At 38.4% G+C, this 5,946-nt stretch overlaps 1 pseudogene across 1 annotated transcript; it reads right to left on the bottom strand.

Moving 5' to 3' along the window:
• Positions 1–3,055: 3,055 nt before the first annotated feature.
• Positions 3,056–3,972, bottom strand: LOC110578554 (annotated as a pseudogene). The gene has a single exon (XR_002480186.1). The product of XR_002480186.1 is annotated as a cytochrome c-like (transcript).
• Positions 3,973–5,946: the final 1,974 nt, after the last annotated feature.

Genomic DNA, 5,946 nt, shown 5'->3' with positions numbered 1-5,946 from the left:
GCAGGGAAATGCAAGCACTGCTGTCTTCACCTTTCCAGGAAATGATAAAAACACCAAATGTGTAGGTGAAGGTGGTACAAAGTAAAGAGTATGTCTTTATGTAATAGTTACAAATGAGTAAAATGGTAAAATTCCAAGCTATGAAAAATGAATGCCTTTTTATTTAACTTAAATTTAAATTCACACTTTCAAAAATATTTGATTTGTTTTTATTTTAACTTTAATTATCCACAAGAGGTTTAAAGAGATGTGCAAAAAGGTAAGCAACACCTCACATGTAACCAAAACAAATATAACAAACAACAACTAACATCAAGATAGAAGATTCAAAAGCTATGGAAAAGACAAAATATATAACAAAAACCCAAGCTTATATAAATATTATAACTGAGCATTATATTTTCCTCTGAACTTCAAAACAGTTAAAAAGAGAAAATGAGTTATATAGAATTTTTAATCTACCTCTTAAAAGGAAATATATCAAGCTGCCAAAAAGGGCAAACTTTTCTTAAATGGGTGAACTTCTCAAGTAGGCCCTTTTACCACAACTGAATACCTAATGACCATTGCTGAGTTTATCTGAAATGAATTTTGAAAAAGTATCTTGTTTCCTTGTTTCTTTCATTTGACACGAAATAAAAGAGGCTGTCCAGTGATTATCTTCTACGTTTTCAGCATACTGGTAGAAGTTAGGGGTTTAGTAATGTAGTTTAAATGTGTTGAAATATATTAGAATTTTGTTTAACTCCTTAGGTATATAAAAGCTGGATGTCAGCCATCTCTCTTCTTACCCTCAGTGATGGGCTCATTCTCTTCTCCAGCACTCTAATTTGAAGATCTAGGAACTGTTTTCTCTGGTCTACTATCTCTCGCATCCTGTCTAAACCTGTATCTTTTGTTTTTTCCTTTTCTTCATCTAAATTCAGTCACCTGGGAGCCTACAGAAGGTGCTATAATGCAAAGAGTATTGACCTCTGGGGCAGATAAATCCGGACTTGAATTAGGCAACCTTGGACAAGATGGTCTCTCTGAGCACTTCAGCTTCTATAAAATGGGGATAAAATTTGCCTTTCAGGGTTGTTGTAAGGATTAGAAATGCTATCATCAGATCACTCAGAGCATGTAGCACCAACAGATGTTCCAACGATAATTAAACTATTTCTACTATGATGAGTACCCTTGTCCAGGTGGATCCGTTTTAATGTGTCTCATGACAATTCTCTGTACCCATTTCTAAGTCTTCTCCTTTATTTTAAAACCCACATAACATCCTCTTGCTGTGCTTCTCCTGTCATTTAACCTCATCTATGCATTCAAAGGCTGCTCACCTCTTGGCCACAGGTGGGATTTTTCATCCTATTACAAGTACTTTGCAAATTAGTAGCTGTTATCCAGCTGGTTCCACTATCTTTCCTGGTGCAACTTCTTCACAGCCTCATAACGCTGGAGGATCACGAAGTAATTTAAAAGTATTAAATAAGTGACCCCACAGGGGTAAAGGAGATGGGTCTGTAAATGGGATGGGAAAGATCGAAACAACCTGAACGATGCTCTGAATCATCCTGAGTGGTGCAACAAAGAATTAGTGACCATCTTCTAGAAGAGTAGGGAAACTTTTCCTATCAAGGGCCATGGAATTACAGAGAACAGAGTAGCTTAAGGCCTTATAAGGAAAAGAATCATGAAAGAAATTATCTCATTTACTTTAAAAATCAGGCATTGTCAAAACTAGTAAAAATCAGTCCCAGGAACAACATCTGAGCATCAGCAAGTCCTGTGGCTTTACCTTCAAAATATATCCCAAGACTGACCTCTTCTCATTGTTTCATGGCCACAGAGTCCTGAGTGGGGGACTCTGCTTCCAAACCTTCCCTTCTCCAAAGTCATGTCTATAGAGCAATGAGAATTACCTGGTTTTAAAATTTAGATTGTGATATTATTATAGTATTTTAATTTACACTTTTTATTTTCTTTTTTTCTCCTTTCTAGTCTTCTTCTGGATTAATCAAGCTTTTATCTTGTTTTATTATCTTAATCCCTTTTTTCCTCTTTTTGTTCAGAAATAAAACACTCTATTTTTTTCTATTATTTTGGTGCCTACCCTTACAATGCAGACTTAAATATTAATTAAAGCATAAAGTGAATCAATTTTGACACATTCCTCCCAAACAATATGAAAACCTCAAACAACTTTAATTATAAGTCCCATCCTGTTTTATGTGTTATTATTGTGTTTTCTGCCAGAGGCAGTCATTTTTAAAAATACAGTATTCGTTTGTTTAGATTCAATCACATATTTCTTTGTTTACCATTCCTTCTCCCATCTTAATCCATCCTTCTTTGTTCAAAATCATTCTTGCTAGTAAATCTTTTTAACAGTTATTTTGATGTGTATTTATTGGTGGTCTTGTTTTGTTTGAAATGGTTTTCTTATTTTTAATTCTGGAATAATACTTAAGCTGAGTATAGAAGTCAAGGTTGCTAATTATTCTCTCAGCTTATCAGGCCCACACCACAGCTGAGTTTGGAATAAAATATAGACAAGACCGCTCTGCAACCACAAAAATGAGCAAACATCCCCTTTCCTGACTAACATGAGTTATTGCTGCTTTTCTGTTGTCTTTTTTTTTTTTAAGGATTTTATTTATTTATTTGAGAGATCATGAGTAGGGGGAAAGGTAGAGGGAGAAGCAGACTCCCCACTGAGTAGGGAGTCCAATGCGGGACTCCATCCCAGGACCCTGGGATCATGACCTGAGCCAAAGTCAGACGATTAACCCACTGAGCCACCCAGGTGCCCTGCTTTTTTGTTGTTTTAACCAATTTCAGTTCCAATCCCTATTCAATCCTTTGCCTCCCAATTAGATACGCAATCATTTAAATGTCTCTGCTGCTTGACAATATTCAATCCAAAATTGGCCCTTACTAGGCTAAACTCTAGTTCAGAAGTATCCACAACAGGCCCAAATTCTAGAAGAGGCTCCTCACATAATTCCACTGTGGCATCCTGTCCTTGCTGCGGCAAGCCAAATAAACCCAACTTTTTTTTAAGTGTTAAGTATTCTTTATTTAACATTATACATAACCACACTAAAATGCCTTTCATTAAGCAAAAGGCAACATTTTAGACGCAGGGAATTTTAATTAAATTGGCATAGTTAAGACCAAAAAGATAAAGTGGACACTGCGAGCTTATCTTCAACCCTTGCCTTTAACAGGCTAATGAACACAACTTGAAACACAGCTGAGTCTTGCTGTTCTGAGACAGTGAAGGGATTTCCTCAGTATTTAAATATATCAATATAACTAGTTATATAAATCTAAATACAAAACCAATCTCCTCTAAGTTTAGAGATGGCAGTTACCATCTCCGTGAAAAGCTGAACATTACTAGTCAATTCCAATCATATTTTTAGGAGGGGAAAACAGTGGCAGCACTTGCTGAACCAGACTTACTATCAAAGTTCAAAAAGCTGATCATATTCATTTAACCACAAGCCAATTTTATTTAAATCAGGACTGTCCAAAAGAAATATTCGATCAGCCATTCATGATCCGAATTCTGGTATATGAGATCAATTTAAATGTGGTACACATAAAAAAAAAAGTCATGAGACATTTTTGTTTTGTAATAAATAAGGCAATGGCCAACTATTACTCCTTAGTCGCTTTTTTGAGATAAGTTATCAAGTCTCCTCTTTCCCCTGTCTTCTAAATGCCAGTGGAGACCATTTTTGCTCCAGGGATGTACTTCTTGGGATTCTCCAAATACTCATCAGTATCTACTCTCCCTAGGTGATGCCTTTGTTCTTGTTGGCATCTGTGTAAGAAAATCCAGGGGCCTGACCTGTCTTTCGCCCAAATAAACCCATGGAGATTTGCCCCAGTCTTGCGCTTGCCTCCCTTCTCCACAATATGGCCCTAGGAACACTTCTGAACAAAAATCTTCTTGCTCTTCTCAACATCACCCATTTTTAAATCATTCTTTTGTCGCGTGCGAAACAAAGGTACCAGCTCGCAAGCTGGACTTCCCACTCTCTCTAAAGCCAACTTTTTTGACTACAGCTTTGTTCCGGGTAGTGTTTGGCCAATAGGCTTTGACAAGGATGATGGTCAAATACACACACACACTCAAAGGGCTCATAGATAATTTCCTTTTTTTTAATTGTGTTATGTTAATAATTTTTTAAATTGTGTTATGTTAATCACCATACATTACATCATTAGTTTTTGATGTAGTGTTCCATGATTCATTGTTTGTGTATAACACCCAGTGCTCCATGCAGAACATGCCCTCTTTAATACCCATCACCAGCCTACACCCCGCTCCCCTCTAGAACCCTCAGTTTGTTTTTCAGAGTCCATAGTCTCTCATGGTTCGTCTCCCCATCCGATTTCCCCCCCTTCATTTTTCCCTTCCTGCTATCTTCTTCTTCTTCTTCTTCTTTTTAACATATAATGTATTATTTGTTTCAGAGGTACAGGTCTGTGATTCAACAGTCTTACACAATTCACAGTGCTCACCATAGCACATACCCTCTGCAATATCTATCACCCAGCCACCCCATCCCTCCCACCCCCCACCATTCCAGCAGCCCTCAGTTTGTTTCCTGAGATTAACAGTTCCTCATATCAGTGAGGTCATATGATACACATCTTTCTCTGGTTGACGTATTTCGCTCAGCATAATACCCTCCAGTTCCATCCACATCGTTGCAAATGGCAAGATTTCATTCCTTTTGATGGCTGCATAATATTCCATTGTATATATACCATATCTTCTTTATCCATTCATCTGGCGATGGACATCTTGGCTCTTTCCACAGTTTGGCTATTGTGGACATTGCTGCTATAAACATCAGGGTGCACGTACCCCTTCGAATCCCTACATTTGTATCTTTGGGGCAAATACCCAGTAGTGCAATTGCTGGGTCGTATGGTAGTTCTATTTTCAACTTTTTGAGGAACCTCCATACTGTTTTCCAGAGTGGCTGCACCAGGTTGCATTCCCACCAACAGTGTAGGAGGGTTCCTCTTTCTCCGCATCCCCGCCAACATCTGTTGTCTCCTGACTTGTTAATTTTAGCCATCCTGACTGGTGTGAGGTGGTATCTCATTGAGGTTTTTTTTTTTTTTTTAAAGATTTTATTTACTTATTTGAGAGAGGGAATGAGAGAGAGCACATGAGAGGGGAGGGTAAGAGGGAGAAGCAGACTCCCCGCAGAGCAGGGAGCCTGATGCGGGAGTCGATCCAGGGACTTCAGGATCATGACCTGAGCCAAAGGCAGTCGCCCAACCAACTGAGACACCCAGGCGCCCTCATTGAGGTTTTGATTTGGATTTCCCTGATGCCGAGCTATGTTGAGCACTTTTTCATGTGTCTGTTGGCCATTTGGATATCTTCTTTGGAAAAATGTCTATTCATGTCTTCTGCCCATTTCTTGATTGGATCATTTGTTCTTTGGGTGTTGAGTTTAATAAGTTCTTCATAGATTTTGGATACTAGCCCTTTATCTGATATGTCATTTGCAAATATCTACTCCCATTCTGTCGGTTGTCTTTTGGTTTTGTTGACTGTTTCTTTTGCTGTGCCAAAGCTTTTTATCCTGATGAAGTCCCAATAGTTCATTTTTGCCCTTGCTTCCCTTGCCTTTGGCGATGTTTCTAGGAAGAAGTTGCTGCGGCTGAGGTCGAAGAGGTTGTTGCCTGTGCTCGCCTTTAGAATTGTGATGGACTCCTGTCTCACATTTAGGTCTTTCACCCATTTTGAGTTTATTTTTGTGTGTGGTGTAAGGAAATGGTCCAGTTTCATTCTTCTGCATGTGGCTGTCCAATTTTCCCAACACCATTTGTTGAAGAGACTGTCTTTTTTCCATTGGACATTCTTTCCTGCTTTGTCGAAGATGAGTTGACCATAGAGTTGAGGGTCCATTTCTGGGCTCTCTA

Source organism: Neomonachus schauinslandi, chromosome 4, assembly GCF_002201575.2.
Source record: "Neomonachus schauinslandi chromosome 4, ASM220157v2, whole genome shotgun sequence".
Taxonomy (NCBI): Eukaryota; Metazoa; Chordata; class Mammalia; order Carnivora; family Phocidae; genus Neomonachus; species Neomonachus schauinslandi.
The sequence above is the reverse complement of the archived record's forward strand: the minus strand, read 5'-3'. Positions and strand labels throughout refer to the sequence as shown.